Here is a 20,207-nt window from a genome sequence, read left to right as displayed (position 1 = left end):
CTCACACAGCAGCTAATCAGTTCTTCTGGATGGCTAACAACATAGCATAGAGCAGGGGTGTCAAACATGCAGTTCGGGGGCTGAATCAGGCCCCCAGAGGGTTCTTATCAGCCCCCTGAGGAACTGGCTGTCATCTGCTTCCTTCTGCATAACAACTTGTTTTGCAAAGCTTGCTCAATTGCACAGGAGCTGCAGAGCAAAACCTCCATTTTCTCCATTGGCTGAGGCTCCTCCCTTGGGGAGGAAGGGGGGAATAGCTTGTTTTGCAAGTCTCTCTCAATTGCACAGTGGAGCTACTGGGCCAAGCCTCTCTTCCTTCTATTGACTGAGGCTCCTCCCCCGCTCAGTCCCCTGGGAAAGGAAGGAAAGGGCCAGAGCTTCCTTTGCCCAGTTCCCTTGATCCCATGGGAGAAATACAAAGAAAGCATCTTTAAGACCATTGAGTGCTAATGTTTTAGGCGTATTTTAAGGGTTTTTTTTTTTAAAAAAAAATTGTGTTTCTCTGTATTCTTTATAAAATTTCTATCTCTGCTACCTAATCTTAAATAGGTACACACATGGCCCAGCCTGACATGGCCCAGCCCTATAAGGTCTCATTTATATCAGATTCGGCCCTCATAACAAGTGAGTTTGACACCCCTGGCATAGAGGCTGAGGCCTTCCCCTGATGTTCTCTTCTGGCTCTGGGATTCAGATGATTACTGCCTCTGAACGTGGTGTTCCAATCAGTCACCATGGCGGTAGCCATTGATAGTTATCCTCCATGAATCTGTCTAATCTCCTTTTCAAGCTGTTTATATGTGCGGCATCATTACTGTCAAGCATGCAGTTTCAATGACGAGTCAGGTTTGCTACAAAACTACGTTTATTGATAGACCGCTACTTTCAGTGTAACAGATTCTTGAGAGTGATGCTAAAGATACATTGATACAATATTTTTAAGGCATGCTTCAAAAGGATTCCAAAAGGTGGGGGCGAGGGATGTGCTCTCACACATAAACTATCATAAATGTCTACATTCTCATGGCGTTATCAGGACTCTGTCCTTGCTTTCCCCAGATGTGTCGCACTCCCTAACAGGAATGTATGGGAAGGTACTGATTACTCTTTCTCAAGTTAGTTTTGTTTCTCTCTACTTCTACTTTGCAAGCCATAAAGCAAGAAGGGGGGAGGGGGAAAGAATAACAGAGTTAACAGACCTTGGTCCTCCATGACATTTCACAGGCCAGCTTTTTGGAGGACCCTAAAACTACCAATTACCAATGGAATTCTACTATGCTTGACAATTGCATCCTCTGGTGGCAAATCCCACCTTTTAATCACTCTGTGTAAAGTAGTATTTCCTTTTGTCCCTCCTGAACCTACTGCCCGTCAGCTTCACTGGATGACCCTGAGTTCTACTATTGTGGAAAGGGGGGGGGAGTTATCTTTTTTCAACTCTATCCACCCCATGCTTAATTTTATAAACCTCTATCAAGTTACATTCAGATGTGGTTTGCCATTTCCTGCCTCTGCATAGCAACCCTGGAATACCTTGCTGGTCTCCCATCCAAGTACTCATCAGGATAGACCCTGCTTGCTTTACGAGATCTGGCGAGATTAGGGTAGCCTGCGCTATCCTCGTCAATGCAAGAATTGCATATTAATATAGAATGAATAATACATTGTCCTTGCACACTATTTTCCTCCAATCTCAAGACAGAAGCCAACAAATGTAGTGTGAAGAAGAAAAAAAAATCAGAGTATGGTGATGCCATAATACAGGTTTCCTGTTGCTGGCTACGACAGGGAACACAAGTAGACATGTAATAGCAGGGGTCATTGTGTAGAAAAATAGGTTGTGGAGCTCATCCAGGGATTGTTATGCAGCTGCACCTACTATTCAATGGACAAGGAGATGGAACTCTCAGAAAGGTTCAGGAGCTCCTGTGAGCTCCCACTGAATCTGAGACCTGTGTAATAGTACTGTTTGCCTCCAAGGCAGCCTCAATATCAGGGCTGGCCAAACTTGCTTAATGTAAGAGCCACATAGAATAAACCTCATATGTTTGAGAACTGCAAGACACAAACGTGTGATGTTTGAGACCCACCATACAGGAAGGAAGGAAAATGGGGAGGGGGGGAGGGAGAAGTGGAAAGAAAGCAACTTTAACTTTAAACACATTATCCAAGCCACCGGCTGGCTTGGCTACAAAAAAGCCCTGTGCAAAATAGTTGTGACTTCAGGGTGTGTGGCTTTTTTCTACAAAAAAGCCCAGTGGGAACTCATTTGCATATTAGGCCATACCTCCTGCCATGAAAGCAGCCGGAACTGCATTCCCGCTAAAAGAAATCCCTGTTAATGGTCCTGTTCACACAGCATGTTGAGTCTGTTAAACTGACCCGGTTCTGTTCTGAATATCTTTGTTCCGGATATTATCAATCAGACTGCCATACTGCAATTCGAATCACTCCGTGGTGAAACTATCTTCTGCTGTCCACACGATGGCACCATGCAGGTTTTTTTCTTCCACTATTATGCACATGTGCACATCATGCGCATATGCGCATGCACATAGGTTAAAACATTATGTGGTTATGCGCACATCGCTAAGTAGTAAAAAAAATAGTAACCATAAACCGGATGTCTGAGGCTCCTTTTGCTTTGGGACAGCCTTCAGGCATCCGGAAGTTGGTTAATGTTACAGCAGAACTATACAGATGGAGAAAACTATGAGGTGAAATTGGAGAACTCAAAAAACACCACAAAGGAGCAGGTAACAAAATAATCCGGATCCGAGAAGGATTGGGGGGGCTACCATGAGTTAATACCGGGAGGCAGATGTTGCTGTCTGATCAGCCACTTTAAATCCGGATGGAAACAGCAGCGACATCTGATTATACTGTGCGTCTGAACAGGGCCAATATGTATTTTATATTGTACTTAATAGTATAGGAACCACATTTGGCTAGATTAGCCCGATTTTGTCAGAGCTCAGACGGCCACCAAGGAAGACTCTGCAGAGAAAGTGAATGACAAACTGTCTCTGGTCTTCTCTTGCCTTGAGAACCCCATGAGAGCCAGTTTGGTGTAGTGGCTAAGTGTGCGGACTTTTATCCAGGAGAACCAGGTTTCATTCCCCACTCCTCCACTTGCAGCTGCTGGAATGGCCTTGGGTCAGCCATAGCTCTGGCATAGGTTGTCCTTGAAAGGGCAGCTGCTGTGAGAGCCCTCTCAGCCCCACCCACTTCATAGGGTGTCTGTTGTGGAGGGAGAAGTTAAAGGAGATTGTGAGCTGCTCTGAGACTCTGAGATTCAGAGTGGAGGGAAGGATACAAATCCAATGTTGTTGTTTTCTTCTTCTTCTTCTTCATGGGGTGTCCAAGAGTCTGTTATGGCTCGAAAGCACACTTTGCCTTGTGTTGTGTATTTCACATTTGGCACCGAGCGCTGCTCCTGACATTCTCTGGAATCTTAGTTTCGTATTATTGGATTATCTCCATTCAATTGAAATCCTTTGGAAATCCTTTACATCCTCCTGGCAGCTCCGTCAACTCTCATTCGAGTCTAGATGGTGACAGGGTTGCAAGATCGGCGTGTTGCTCTAGAATATTAGTTATTCTCAACGCTGCCTGTCCGTGCACGGTGCTCAGTGTTGTGATAGGGGGCTGTTGCCAAGCTTTTTATTTTTTTTAAGCCAAGTGTGATAAAGAATACATGACAGGGTTTTTAGATTGGCAGTAATGCACCCTTTTTTAAAAATATGAAATCTGTTCCAAAATAGGTGAGATTATGTAAGTGGAAGAAATGTGGAAACTGCTAGCGCCACCTACTGTTGAAAAGAGAGTACAGCATTCCTGGAATTCCCTTGCATCGGTCAGAGCTTAGTGGAATGATGGAAAGGGATTCCCACATTGCAAAGTGTGGCAATACCTCTGAGACCTATTTTACATGTTGATTAAAATAAGAGAATTGTAAACTTTTTTTTAAAAGATCATCACAATTAAAAAGGACACTAAGGAAAAACACAGCAGGCATGACATGGTTACTGTTGTGGTAATCTACTGTAATGAATGCTGCTGTCTAGTCATGATAAGATGTTGAAGAAGAAGAAGAAGAAGAAGAAGAAGAAGAAGAAGAAGAAGAAGAAGAAGAAATTGGATTTATACCCCACCCTTCACTCTGAATCTCAGAGCGGCTTACAATCTCCTTTTACCTTCCTCCCCCACAACAGACACCCTGCAAGGTGAGGAGAGGGGGCTGAGAGAGCTCTGACCGAAGCTGCACTTTCAAGGACAGCTCTGCAAGAGCTATGGCTGACACAAGGCCATTCCAGCAACTGCAAATTTCTAGAAGCCTTCCCTTCTGGAAATGCTTTGGGTTGAAATAGAGGGCCCAAAAGGAAATTTAACTATGGGAGTTTGTTATCGCCCACCAAATTAAAAGATAGAGGACGACTATAATATGATGGAAGGCTTAAAGATAGTGGCTAGACGTAAAAATTATGTCGTCATAGGTTATTTTAACTACCCGCAGATTGATTGGGTCAATATGTGTTCTGGTCAAGAGAAAGAGATTGAGTTTCTAGATGCTCTCAATGACTGTGCTATGGAGCAGATGGTCACAGAACCTACCAGGAGTGGGGTGATCCTGGATTTGATCCTAAGTAATACCCAAGACCTGGTGAGAGATATAAAAGTGATTGCACCACTTGGGAGCAGTGACCATAACGTTATTGATTTCACCATTTCTATAAATAGGGAGTTGCCCCAAAAGACCAGCACAACCACGTTTAACTTTAAAAGGGGTAAATTCTCTGAGATGAGGAGGCATGTGAAGAGGAAACTGAAAGGAAAGGTAAATGCAGTCAAAACCCTTGGGGAAGCTTGGAGGCTATTTAAAACTACAGTCCTAGAAGCTCAGATAAAATATATACCACAAGTTAGGAAAGGCACAAACAGGTATAAGAAAAGGCCTGCATGGTTAACAAAGTTATGGAAGCTGTAAAAGGTAAGAAGGATTCCTTTAAGCAATGGAAAACTAGTCCAAGTGAGATTAATAAAAGGGAACACAGGCTGTGGCAAAATAAATGCAAGACTGTGATCAGGCAGGCAAAAAGGGACCATGAAGAGCATATTGCAAAAAACATAAAGACTAAAAATAAAAATTTATTCAAATATATTAGAAGCAGGAAACCAGGCAGTGGGGCCCTTGGATGACCAAGGGCTACAAGGATTACTGAAGGAGGATAGGGAAATGGCTGAGAAGCTGAATGCATTTTTTTTCCCTCCGTCTTCACTGTGGAAGATGAGAAGTGTTTGCCCGCTCCAAAACTGCTAATTTTGGAAAGGGTGTTAAAAGACCTGAGTCAAATTGAGGTGACAAGAGAGGAGGTCCGACAACTGACAGACAAATTAAAAACTAATAAGTCACCAGGTCCGGATGGCATACATCCAAGAGTTTTGAAAGAACTCAAAGGTGAACTTGTGGATCTCCTGACAAAAATATGTAATCTTTCATTGAAATCTGCCTCCATTCCTGAGGACTGGAAGGTAGCAAATGTCATCCCCATCTTTACAAAGGGTTCCAGAGGAGATCCGGAAAATTACAGACCAGTCAGTCTGACTTCAATACCGGGAAAGTTGGTAGAAACCATTATCAAGGGCAAAATGAGTGGCACATGGATGAACACAAGTTATTGAGGAAGATTCAACATGGGTTCTGTAAGGGAAGATCTTGCCTCACTAACCTGTTGGAGTTCTTTGAGGGGGTGGACAAAGGGGACCCAATAGATGTTGTTTACCTTGACTTACAGAAAGCTTTTGATAAAGATCCTCATCAAAGTCTCCTTAGTAAGCTCAAGAGTCATGGAGTAAAAGGACAGGTCCTCTTGTGTATCAAAAACTGGCTAATTCATAGGAAACAAAGAGTGAGTATAAATGGGCAATCTTCGCAGTGGAAGACAGTAAGCAGTGGGCTGCCGCAGGGCTTAGTACTGGGTCCCATGCTTTTTAACTTGTTCATAAATGATTTGGAGTTGAGTGTAAGCAGTGAAGTGGCTAAGTTTGCAGGTGACACTAAATTGTTCAGGGTGGTGAGAACCAGAGAGGATTGTGAGGCACTCCAAAGGGATCTGTTGAGGCTGGGTGAGTGGGCATCAACATGGCAGATGAGGTTCAATGTGGCCAAGTGCAAAGTAATACACATTGGGGCCAAGAATCCCAGCTACAAATACAAGTTGATGGGGTGTGAACTGGCAGAGACTGACCAAGAGAGAGATCTTGGGGTCGTTGTAGATAACTCACTGAAAATGTCAAGACAGTGTGCGATTGCAATAAAAAAGGCCAACTCCATGCTGGGAATTATTAGGAAGGGAATTGAAAACAAATCAGCCAGTATCATAATACCCCTGTATAAATCGATGGTGCGGTCTCATTTGGAATACTGTGTACAATACTGGTCACCACACCTCAAAAAGGATATTACAGCATTGGAAAATGTCCAGAAAATGATAACAAGAATGATTAAAGGTTTGGAACACTTTCCCTATGAAGAAAGGTTAAAACGCTTGGGGCTCTTTAGGTTGGAGAAACGTCGACTGCGGGGTGACATGATAGAGGTTTACAAGATTATGCATGGGATGGAGAAAGTAGAGAAAGAAGTAGTTTTCTCCCTTTTTCACAATACAAGAACTCATGAGCATTCGATGAAATTGCTGAGCAGTCAGGTTAGAATGGATAAAAGGAAGTACTTCTTCACCCAAAGGGTGATTAACATGTGGAATTCACTGCCACAGGAGGTGGTGGTGGCTACAAGCATAGCCAACTAACTGGGTTGCACTGCAGAAAAACGGTCTTACAAACTAGCTTGGAAAAATGAGTAGAGGCTGTGGTCTGTTCTGCTGTGTGTGCCTTATTGTAGGTAGGAGCCAATTATATAATTTCTGTACCACTTAGGGTTGCCAAGTCCAATTCAAGAAATAACTGGGGACTTCGGGAGAACCAGGTTTGTTCCCCCACTCCTCCGCTTGCAGCTGATGGAATGGCCTTGGGTCAGCCAGAGCTTTCGCAGGAGTTGTCCTTGAAAGGGCAGCTTCTGGGAGAGCTCTCTCAGCTCCAGCTACCTCACAGGGTGTCTGTTGTGCGGGAAGAAGATAAAGGAGATTGTAAGCTGCTCCGAGACTCTGATTCAGGGAGAAGGGCGGGGTATAAACCTGCAGTCTTCTTATTTCAAATGCCTTCCCTCCATTGGAAATAATGAAAGATAGGGGCACCTTCTTTTGGAGCTCACAAAATTGGAACCCCATTCCAATTGTTTTGAAACTTGGAAGGCATTTTGGGGAGAGGCACTGGATGCCATACTGAAAATTTGGTGCCTCCACCTCACAAAAACAGCCCCCCCCCCAGAGCACCAGATACTCACAGATCAATTCACCATTATACCCTATGGAAATCAGTCTCCATAGGGAATAATGGAGTGCCCAGAAGGCATTCCCCCCTGCTTTCTGATGACCCTGAAGCAGGGAGAGGGCCTGCCCCCACCTGGGGATTGGCAACCCTAGTACTACTCAATGTGTCATGTGAATACTTTTGCTATGTGTCAGTTGTTCCTGGTGGTTCCAGACTTCTAGTAGCCCAATGCAATGGTTATTCAATGTCCCATTTTATTTAGCGTCCTGGCTCACTATGTCTAATCCACCTTGTATAGGGTTGTGAGACCCTGTAGGGAAGGTGGGGCCCCCCAGTGGCAGGCCCCGCTTCCCCACCATCGATCAGGTGACTGGCCTGGGGAAACTCACCCTGAAAAAGAGGACAATCCATCCAATGTGCAGCAACTTGACTACATCATTGCCCACGTGACCAGGAAGTGATGTAATCACAAACAGGATATTGAGCTTTTGGGCTTTATTCTTGCTTTTGGGTCAAAAACTATGGTAGAAGTCAAATTGAAGCCAAATCGACCAGAGTTCCCGCCCCCCCCCAAAAAAAAACCCCAGTGTGTCACTCCAACAACTCAGATGTGATGATGTCACTTCCAAGTCACATGGGCTGTGACACAGACACACCGCTGTATATCAGATGGGCCTCCCTATTGCTCCTGGTATGTCCTCCCTCCCCCACCACTTGCCGGGAGCGACCTGGCAACCTTCAGTCTGTGTGGGAATGGTGGGCTATAAATAGAATTCCCCCCAAAAACTGGATGTTTGAAGCATTTTTCATTAAACTCTTCCTGAAACTGAAGAAGTTAACATCCACTCGAGGCATCACATTTCTGACAGTTTTGCCTTAACCATTAATCTTTTCTGTAAAACCATGTTAAGTACTTTTTGAAAGCCTAAATATACCTCCATCCACTGAATTTTCTTTATCTATCATGGCAGTAATATCTTAAAGAAGTCCAGCTGGTTAGTTAAGCTTGACCTCTCCTGCCTGAATCTATGGCTGTTATCCTTAGTCAAACTGTGCTATTCTTATATTTCTGTCTCAAAATGCTCACCTCACTTGAGGTGTCCCTAATTGTCTCCCATTCCTAATGTAAAACCTCCTGTTAAATTGCCTAGTCTATTTCTGTCTCATTAAGAGAAAATAATGAACAAATGTTCCTCACTATTTAAACCCAATGATTTCATTTTTCAGTTAAACACAAACACACATATATAAATGCCCCAGCTTTAAGCACACACACACACACACCCCTCAAAAGGCAATGGCCGTTTAACCCCCTCCAATAACAGAAGCAGCATCTGTAGCTTTAAGAAACAAATGCACACAGTGGCTGTTGCTAGGCACCCACAATAGTACTGCCTGTCTTTCAGTCTTGGTTTCTATCAACAAATGAGCAGGACCCTTTCCGGGAATGTTTTGGCCGTTTGGGAAGGACTCAAATGGCCAAAGTGTTTTTAGAAAATAGGCAGGGCCATGTAGGGCTTTTGCCCAGCAAAGTGTCTGATTGGCTGTGCAGATTTTTTAAAATATTGCTTTGGCAGCAGCTGCCATCACACCACAAGGATCTTCACTGTGGGACTGAAAGTAAGCTGTGGCAGCCATTTTGTGGTCAGTTCCACCTCTTGTGGCAGCCATTTTGTGGTCGTACCCACCACACAGTCTCAGAATTTCAGCAGTGCCCACAGGTTAAAAAAAGATGGGAATCCCTACACTAGACAATCTTTTGCCCAGGGGTGGGATTCTAGCAGGAGCTCCTTTGTATATTAGGCCACACCCCATGATGTAGCCAATCCTCCAAAAGCTCACAAAAAAGAGCCTTGAAGGCTCTTTGGGGATTGGCTACATCAGGGGTGTGTGGCCTAATATGCAAAGGAGCTCCTGCTAGAATTCCATCCCTGCTTTTGCCCATGGTGACTAAGCCTCTGCTGGAAGGTCTTGTCCCAAATGTCCATGGTTCTTTCTGCCCCTTGTCATCTGCCATACTCTACTACTGCCCTGCGCCCGGCTAATTGATGAGGATTTGTAAGCTATTGCTCTTCTTCTTGTTCCTGGAACTGGTTACAGCATTACTCTGGCTGTTGTTGAAGGTGACTATCTGACCTTCAGATGTCCTTGACAGCAACAGCAAACTTCATTTCAAGCATATCTCTCCCCCCTTTCTGGCATTTTTTTTCTCAATTTGCATTCTGCAGGACAAAATTCCCATCCCAGTATACCTTCTGTATCACCCTGTAGTATTCTCTGTTTATCAAGTCCAGATCACACAGCGGTGTTGGTTGCCACCACCAGCTTTGGGATTCTCTTCTCTTGGCCACTCGCTAAAGCACGCATGAGCATCTTTTGGAAGCCAGAGTAAGATCTTTTATTCAAAATGGCTTGTGGTGCTAAAGATAGGAAAGGTTAAGGATAGAATGATCTGCATATTGGTATCCAGTCTGAGCTTTTGACATGGAGATAGGCTGCATGCCCAGTGAAACAAATAACCGGATGAAATGGCATGCCATTTCAAAACCTATGGGGGGAATGCTTTGAGAATCCCAAGGATTTGGAGAGACATCGCTTGTTCCATTACATATTTATTTCATAGTTTTACTGCATGGGATATTCCATGTTGTAACTTTCAGATAATCTTCTGCAAATGTCCATGCACTTTTTGTGTGTGTGTGGGTGTGTGGATGCACACATAATGCTGATTTTGAATGCTTATTCCAGAGGTGTTGAACTCATTTGTTATGAAAGCTGGATCTGACCTAAATGAGACCTTGCGGGGCCAAGCCGGGCCATGTGTGTACCTATTTAAGATTAGGTAACAGAGATATAAAGTTTTTAAAGGACACAGAAAAACATGACTAAAGATTCTTTTTTAAAAAACACCTTAAAATAAAACATGCTTAAAACATTAGTACTTGATGGTCTTAAAAAGATGGTTTCTTTGTGTTTCTCCCAGGGGATCCAGGGAAATGGCCAAAAGAAGTTCTGGCTCTTTCCCTCCCTCTCCAGTGGACCAAAAGGAAGGGGGAGCCTCAACCAATGGAGAAAATTGCTCTGTAACTCCTGTGCAATTGAGCAAGGCTTTGCAAAGCAAGCTGAAATGCAGAAGGAAGCAAGAGAGAGGAAGAAGGAAGCAGACAAGAGCCAGTTGCTTGGGGGCCTGATTTGGCCCTTGGGTCGCATGTTTGACACCCCTATCTTATTCAGTACATAAAATAAGATTCACAGTTTCTTAGTAAAGCTGTGATGATATTATGTATCCAAATGTGCACACCCCCATCAAAAAAACCCCCCACCAAGGATGTATGGGATAGAAAATGACATGAATATGACTGCCGTCCTGTTTTACAACAATTCATTGCCACAGGAGGTAGTAGCAGCTAAAAGCATAGATGGCTTCAAGAGGGGATTGGATAAGCATATGGAGCAGAGGTCCATCAGTGGCTATTAGACACAGCATATTGTTGGGACTCTGTGTCTGAGACAGTGATGTTCTGAATTCTTGGTGCTTGGGGGGGCAATAGTGGGAGGGCTTCTAGTGTCCTGGTTGCGCCTCTTGAAATCCAGGACATTGAGACCAAGGTCTCTTGAACAAGCCTCAGGGCTTTTTTTGTAGCAGGAACTCATTTGCATATTAGGCCACACCCCTCTTATGTAGCCAATCCTTCAAGAGTTTACAGAGCTGTTAGTACAGGGCCTACTGAAAGCTCTTGCAGGATTGGCTACATCAGAGGGATGTGGCCTAATATGCAAAGGGGTTCCTGCTACAAAAAAAGCCCTGATCAAACCTGAATTACTGAACAAAATTAAATGGGCTCATTTTGTACATCTCTTCCTATGTGGATATATTGTGCATAGTCAATGTGCATTTTGTACCAGCGACTCAATCTAACGAAGGCTATGCACATCAAAGTATCTGAGCACTGAGTACTCTTCGTTATCTGCTCATATATGCATACGTACATGAAGAAGATGTAAATGGGGGACAGATACGCATTCTGTACCTCAGGAATATCTATGGTACGTTGGGACCACGCCAATCACCTGTTGGTGCATTTATTCCAGTGTCCTCCTTGCTTTCCTAAAGACAGCCCCAGCTGATGAGGCTAACCATCTGTTCAGTAGGGCAAGCCACTGGTGCATGCCAGGGTTCCTGGACTGGAGCCATATTGCCCCACAGTGTGCATTTCAGCGCAAGCTTTATTAAGTTTGAGAGACAGGATAAAATTATGGATGATAATCTGTTTTCAGACTTGGGAATATTTATGAAGTGGAGTTTGGTATTAAATATTAGGTGTCATTTGGGTAACTGGTATATCAAATCAGCTCATTCCTAACAATGGGAAAGCATAGATTGCATTCATCGGAAAGTAATTACTCCAATATTTTTTTCTCTTGATCTCCATAAAAAGGGTGTTTTAATTGCTTGCAAGAATCCATTAGGTTGAAAAATCAACAGCTTCTGTTAACCTTGAGGAAGGACAAAGAGGCTTACAAGGTTGATCTACCATCCTAATGAATTTGCACAAGTAAATAAATTACCATTTTATGAAGATTAAGATTTAAACGATAATGGTCCAAATTCGATGCAAATCAACACAGGCTGGATCTGACTCAGTCATAAGACAGATGCCTTGGCTCACAACATGCATAAGTTTACATTGAAAAAAACGTTCTAATGTCATACTAGGGCTTACTCAAAAATAAGTCTATCGGGGAAGTCATCAAAGATGTCTGCAGAATTCTTCTTTCTCTCACACACGTTCTGTCACCTTTAAAACATTTCAGTACGGGGTTCATCCAGTGAAACTAGCTGTGGGTAGGTACAGAACAAAACTATGAAAGATTTTTCATGACATTTAATTGTATTTCTCAAATACTTAGGTATTCAGGACTACAAAATGGTGGATGGCAACGCCCATGTCTGTTTGTAAAGTTTTTAAAAAATCAGGGAGGATGGGGTCCAATGTACATATGAAGCTTCCTTATTTTTAGGGGTGGAATTTGAGCAGGAGTGCCTTTGCATATTAGGCCACACACCCCTAATGTAACCAATCCTCCAAGAGCTTACAAGGCTCTTTTTTTGTAAGCTCTCAGAGGATTGGCTACATTGGAGGTGTGTGGCCTAATATGCAAAGGAATTCCTGCTAGAATGCCACCCTTGCTTATATTAAACCAGATCCTTGAACTGTTAAAGTCCACTCAGGCTGGCAGGGATTCTCCAAGGCCTGAATATTTTTCACATTACCTCCTACCTGGTCCTTCTCCCTGGAGATACTAGTACAACCTAAACATACAAGCAAACAACAACAACTAGAGGTTCAAAGAACCATAAAGACACGCAAAGAACCATAATGCTAGGGGTTTGAAGAACCATAAAGAGGCTCAAAGAAACATAAAGCTAATTCCACTCTACCAAATAGCAATTTTGAAATGCTGTGCCCTCTCCACTGGTGGTGCGTTGTATTTATTGTTTTACTGTTAATTTTAAATTGGTGTTTTATCTTTGATATGTACATTTTATTGCTATTTTATATGTTGTGATCCACCTTGAGCCCGTTTACAGGTAAAGGTGGAATATAAGCCTATTAAATTAAAAAAAAAATGAGGGGAGAGTTTGTTTTTAGATTCATGTGTAAATTTGCAAACATGGATTCTTCCCTGCTCTTCTACCAAACAGAGAGATTTCAGCCATGAGAGGGATAATTTGTGAAATTAACTTTATACCCGCAATAAATCCCAGAACAAATGGAACCCAGTTTGCATTTTATCGACATTTTTTTTTTCCAGTAAATGGCATGTATGTTTTTATTAGGGTTGCTAGGTCTTAGCTGGCTCCCAGCAGGGGATCCTCTTCTCATACTCTTTGTGTGCACAGCACGATGATATCAGCCAGGACTTATCCAAGTTTTGCAGGGCTTGTAAGACACAGCTCTTCCACCAGGCTTTTAATTGATCCAGCGGGTGTCCCCTGGAGTCATTGCTTCCCCCAACACCTTATCAGCACCTTACCATCTAGGTGCTGAAGCTATGTTGGATTTGTTGTTGTTCAGTTGCACAGTCGAGTCTGACTCTTTGCAAACCCATGGACAAGGTCACGCCAGGCCCTTCTGTCTTCCACCATCCTCCAGTGCTGGATACTATTTTGCTAATTCTGTGATTCTGTAATTTTTACAGATTTTGTAATTATGATATTGTCTAGCCTGGATGTGGTCTGCTTAATGTTTCTGTACGGTTTTTAATGTTGTAAGCCGCCCAGAGCCCGCTTGCAGGATGGGGTAGGGTATAAATTGAAAATTAAATGAAAGTGATGTTATTGCACAGGGCACATCGGGGGGGGGGGGGCAGGGGGGACATTCTAGCTTTTTGAGAAAAACTTATGATTATCATAGAATTTTCCCCAAATACTAGAGCATCCCTCCATGATGTGCCTTGTGCAATAATGTCACTTCTGGGTGACATCATTGCACCAGACATGTCATGGTGCACCGGTGCTCTTCGGGGGCGGGGCTCTCACACTGGCCAGTTCTATGGTGACAGGTTGGAGGCTACAAGATTGGGAGAAAACCCACCCTGACAGGCGGATGGGAACCCTAGTTTTTATTCATGATTTCATTTACACATGCTAGGGTTTTCTGTATAATTGTGATTCTTGTTCATTAATCAAGAATACCTAAAGTGATATTAAATAAAGTTCATAAAAGACAAAATTAAGTGATCATTGGTTGGAATACAAGATTTTCAGCAAGACCTGGATTAGGTAATCTTGTAGTCAGAAGACTGGTATCTGTGGGGATCCTGGCCAAATTAAAGAAGGAACTGCTGTACTCCTGCCATACTTATGCCGATCACTTTATGAGGCTGTTTTGTTTGAGACTGCCTTCCCTCTAGCCCAGCATTCCTCATTTGCAGGGTTGCGACCTGGTACCAGGCCATGCAAGCCTCAATGCCGGGTCGCCAAGGGTGGCCCGACTGCTCCCTCCCCCTCCCCTCTCTATTTATCTTTGGTGCAGCATGCGGCGCCTCACTCCAGCCCCTGCCCTACATGCCACCACCGCCTGCAGCACTCCCAAGTGTCCTCCAGGCAGTGGACACTCAGAGAGCACTACAGAGACTGCACCCTGACCAGAAGCCCTCCCCCTTCCCTCTCTGATGTTCAGAAACATCAGAGAAGGATGGAGAAAGTTCCTGGCCAGTGCGCAGTCTCTGTATTGCTCCTTGAGCGTCCTCTGCATGGAGGACACTCAGGGAGAGATACTGCGCTCCAGCCAGGCATGTTCCTCTGCCTCTCTCTGATGTTTGGAAGGGAGTGATACAGAGAACTTTCCCCGTCCCCTCCATAATAAGATTTCCCAGATTTTTGAAGTTGTAGGCCACCTGCCCCCCTCAAAGTCCTGAGAAAAATGTGATTACTTGATTCTGTGTATAGAATTGATCCTCTTCCCTAACTGGGATATTGAATGCAGGATGAATGCAGTTGCTTCTTGCCTTGTGGTGATTCAAGTGTCTTCAAGTGCTTGAAAAATTTCTCCGTTGGAAAGAAATCCATGGTGAAAAAGAGTAACACAACATGCCTTTGCCATCTCAGAGCCCCTTGGACTCTTGCCCTAAAAGGGAAGGAAAGAAAGAAAGAAAGAAAGAAAGAAAGAAAGAAAGAAAGAAAGAAAGAAAGAAAGAAAGAAAGAAAGAAAGAAAGAAAGAAAGAAAGAAAGAAAGAAAGAAAGAAAGAAAGAAAGAAAGAGCCAGTTTAAGCTTCCTGTTAACTCAGAAGACGAACAGTACACTATAGAATGAACCTAATTTAACAAGCATGCAAGAAGTCAGGTAATTATGAAAAACTGTTGTTATTTGTGGAACTGGCAGAGAAAAGCTTTTTCCTGCTGTATTTATAAATCACAAGGTGAATGCACGTGCAACAGTGCTGAAGAAAAATGGCAAAATCTGGGGGCATCAAAATCCCATTTAGGCATTTGTTTATTTTTTTTTTAAAAAAAGGTATTGTGCATTAGTGAAATGAGCAGCCACCATAGTTAGGCTGCTAGGCTGATGAATACTCACTTAACAGGGTGCTACTCTGTTTCTGTCTCCCTTTAGAAACAGTATTACTGACTCCTATAAACCTCTGTACTAAATTTGTGCTTGGATGCATATTTGATGTGATAAGAAGCTGAAGTGAAGCAGTGGAGAAACCTCGTTCTGGCCAGACTGGAAGATGGAGTTCATATAGGGCCAGAAAGGAGCTCATAATGAAATGTGTATTTCCTCACCCCCCAATAAAATGAGAGCATGAATAGCATCGCAGTGATCTGTATTGCCAAATATGATGTCACCTTCCGTATTCCTCCCATTACATCAACACCTCCTCGTTTTAGAAAGCATTATCTCTGCAGAACTGCTTCCTAAACCAAAATCGCCTCCCTTTAATTTAAGTAGAAAAACGACAATTCAAAAATGATCACTGCAGCTGTCCATAGGAAACAATGGTCTGATGATATTTATAGAGCATTTTTTTGCTCTTCTTATATTTTATTTTATTTATTTATTTTTTAAAAAGCTCTCTACAGTCTTCAGTTATTTCCAGGCCATCACAAATTCAGTCCAGATTGGCATGTTAACTATGCAGCAGATCAGACAGATTTTGTGTCCCCCACAAAGCACAGGCTGTTTTCTAAACATTGGACACGATCCAGACAAAGTGAAGTGCTTTAAAGACCCATTGATTTCAGTGTAAATCTCTCCTGATTAATCAATGGAACTTCAAAGTGCTTAACGTCTTACTATGTCTTTTCCCCTAATGTCCAAAAAAGGGATTTGCACACAGAAGATGTATAACTGGTTTGTACATTTCCTCAATGCAATTTCTTTTGGAGGACATTATGATATAGGTAAAGTTGAAGAACAGCCTCCATAGCTGAGTTTAAACTATTCACCCGACCTGCCAACTGTGATATTTGCCATTCCTTGCCATTTTTTTGTCATTCCTTGCAAAAAAAAGGTCATTTGTTCGTATAAATTCCTTCATTCACAGTTGACCTCAATTGTTCTTGGTGACATTATCGAATCGGATTGGTTGGGTTTGTTGATCCACATTTGTTTTTATTTGCTGACATTTGGTGACATTGTTGTGGTAAATAATTCCATGATTGGTTGAGATAAATCATGTGGAAGAAGTATAAAGAAGCACCAGCCAAATGTAATGACATTCATAAGTTCTCCTCAGAGCTGATTATTCTCCCAGTATGTGTTTCTGTAATACACAAAGAGAGAGAGAGATTATTGATTGATTTATTATTTCAGAGAGATAATGATTAAAAGATAGATAGATAGATGATAGATAGATAGATAGATAGATAGATAGATAGATAGATAGATGATAGATAGATAGATAGATAGATAGATAGATAGATAGATAGATAGATAGATGATAGATAGATAGATAGATAGATAGATAGATAGATAGATAGATAGATAGATAGATAGATAGATAGATAGATAGATAGATAGATAGATAGATAGATAGATAGATACCATGTCAAAATCATCAGTGTTTCTCTTAGAGGTCAAAACTGTTCAATATCCAGTGCAACCCTGCCCTGGTTAGCCCAGGCAAGCCCACTCATCAGGTCTTGAAAGCAAAGCAGGGTCGCCCCTGGCATATATTTGGAAGGCAGACCTCCAAAGAATACCAGGGCCAGAATGCAGAGGCAGACAATAGCAAGCCACCTCTCTGAAATGTCCAAGCCTCAGTAGGGGTCGCCATGACTTCCAGGCATGCACACACACACACTCACAAAATACAAAACAAAACAAAATTCAGTGCAACCCTAATTGCCTCTTGCAATATCTTGAATATTTTCTCCTTTTTTGGTTGTTGTGAAGGATATGCTGTTTATAGATCTCCCCCACCATTAAAATTATCACGCCATCATGAATAAATGGCCTTAGAAAACAGTGATTCTTGCCTAAGAGCTTCTCAACAAAAATAGATATTGAAAAGATAAACACACAAACACAAAAGTGTGCACATCTATCTATCTATCTATCTATCTATCTATCTATCTATCTATCTATCTATCTATCTATCTATCTATCTATCTATCTATCTATCTATCTATCTATCTATCTATCTATCTATCTATCTATCTATCTATCTATCTATCTATCTCACCTGTACAAGTGCTCCAAAGATTACTTCAAATGAAAGCAAATTAATGAAATGTGCAATCATTGCCTGCCTGTGACCGTTTCTTACCCCCAAATCTGTTCTTTTCCCTCTTGATTTGGAATCTAAGTAGCAAAGATAAGAGATGTCTACTTGTCACTCTTTCATTAAAATGCATTTTCTCAAGTGGATTCGAAATATATGCAATTTATATATACATATTAGCTGAATATATTTCTCCCCGGAGGATTCATTTCCCATTCCCTTGCCTCCTTTGGCAGCTGCCAACACCTGCAGCCGACTCATATATTTTTAATCCAGCGCAGTCATTTGAATCATGCATGAAAGGTCCTGTAACTGCATTTTCAGGGACTCTGTGATGACTCCTCCTTTTTAAATAAGCTAGCGTCTTCTAGGAAGGACAAGGGCTTATCTATGGCGGTCTTGAAGAAAACTGAAAAAAAGGAATCCCCATGAAGAGCGTTCCCTCCGCTTTCTCAAAAATCTCTCTAGACACCACATGCAGGCCCCTCTTAAAGAACCTCAAAGTAACATGCCCTTGTAGCTTCCATTTGTGCAGTTTTGTTTGGTTGAGGTCCCTCTCCCACGATCGCAATGCCAGCCATGAATTATTGAGCTCATCCAGCTGCTGTGCAGATCTGCCCAAAGGCTTCCAGCTTCTGCTGTTTCTTCAGATAAGAACACATCGTTCAAAATTCATGGTATGCCCCAGGTTTTCTAGATTCTTGTGTGGAATTACCTAGGTTTGACTCCTAGCAGATTTCTTGACACGATGCTGGAGGCAGCCAGAAATGCTTCTATTCTTGACTGTACCAGACCCATTGAGCTATACCTGATCAACATACATCTTGCATATTAGGCCGCACATCCCTGATGTAGCCAATCCTCCTGGAGCTTCCAGCAGGCCTCGTACTATGAGCCCTGTAAGGTCTTGGAGGATTGACTACATAGGAGGGGCATGGCAATATGCAAAGGAGTTCCTGCTACCAAAAAAGTCCAGCATCTTTCAGAACCTCCTTTGTTTTCATGTGACGGAATGTTGTCTTCCATTCTGCTCTTTGACATCAATGTCCAAGTGAACCTTTTAATGCCCAAGTGAACTTTCTGTATATTTATTAATAAATCCCAGGTTTTCGATGCAAGAAGAAGATATTGGATTTATATCCCGCACTATACTCTGAATCTCAGAGTCTCAGAGCAGTCACAATCTCTTTTATCTCCCCCCCACAACAGACACCCTATGAGGTGGGTGGGGCTAAGAGAGTTCTTACAGAAGCTGCTCTTTCAAGGACAACTCCTACGAGAGCTATGGCTGACCCAAAGCCATTTCAGCAGGTGCAAGTGGAAGAGTGGGGAATCAAACACGGTTCTCTCAGCTAAGAGTCCCCACACTTAACCATCCACAATCATCCACTGTGGTATATATATAAAAAAATATTTCCTCTCCCCCCCCCCAAAAAAAATCTTTATTTTGAGTGTCACCTACACTGAGTCTGTACCAATGCTTTATTATAGTGCACAGCTCTGTCTGTTTCATTTCACTGCAGGCTCATGGAATATGTACATTGGGTACAGTCTTAGAGGCCATCTTATCCAACCGTCTGATTAATGCAAAATATTGAAAACTGGCAGATGATTGATAGACGCCTCCCAGAAATAGAGCTGTCCAGCCTCCAGAAAAGGAAAACCCACCTCCGCACTAGGTAATTGGTTCTGTTGTCAAGTTCCCTTAGAATTTCAAAGTTTCTTTTGAAAGTTCAACAAGGTAAATCCTACCTACTCTGACTGGCAGTTGGTCTCACAACCCCTGCTGCATGGTTGTTTGTTTGTTTGTAATGGGGGATTCCAGAGACTGAGTCTGGAACCTTCTACAGGCAAAGCTTTTCCCTGTGATTGACACCTACCAAGTCAAACCTGAGAAAAAGGAAACACCCCATAGTAAGACTATATTTTTGCATGCCTCCAAAGTTTTGTTGTTGTTCAGCCACACAGTCGATTCCGACTCTTCGCAACCCCATGGACCAAGTCATGCCAGGCCCTCCTGTCTTCCATCCTCCGAAGTCAGCTCAAATTCACATTAGTTACATCAGTAACGCTGCCCAGCCATCTCATCTTTTGCTGTCCCCTTCTTCTTTTGCCCGGTTTGGTCTCTCCCAAAGATTGGTGTGCATGTGCCTCCTTTAGAGAGCCAGTTTGGTGCAGTGGTTAAGAGTGGTGGGCTCTAACCTGGGAGAACCGGGTTTGATTCCCCACTCCTCCACTTGCAGCTGCTGAGTGACCTTGGGTCAGCCACAGTTCTCTCAGAGCTGTTCTCTCAAGAGCAGTTCTTTCAGAGGTCTCTCGTCCCCACCTACCTCACAGGGTGTTTATTGTGGTTTGAGGAAAAGAAGGAGATCATCAGCCACCCTGAGACTCCAAGTGAAGAGCAGGGTATAAATCCAGCTCTTCTTTCTCTTCCTTCTCCTCCTCCACTTCTTCCTTTTCCTTCTCCTCCCTGGGAAATTCTAGGAGATGTCAGGCATTCTTGCAAAGTAATAAGGAAGTAGCCCTTTCCACAGAAACAGTCCAGCAAAGTCAACAATTTCACTCCAATTTCCCTCATGCAGCT

The sequence above is a fragment of the Heteronotia binoei genome, chromosome 3 (genome assembly GCF_032191835.1).
Source record: "Heteronotia binoei isolate CCM8104 ecotype False Entrance Well chromosome 3, APGP_CSIRO_Hbin_v1, whole genome shotgun sequence".
In the NCBI taxonomy this organism is placed as follows: Eukaryota; Metazoa; Chordata; class Lepidosauria; order Squamata; family Gekkonidae; genus Heteronotia; species Heteronotia binoei.
The sequence above is the reverse complement of the archived record's forward strand: the minus strand, read 5'-3'. Positions refer to the sequence as shown.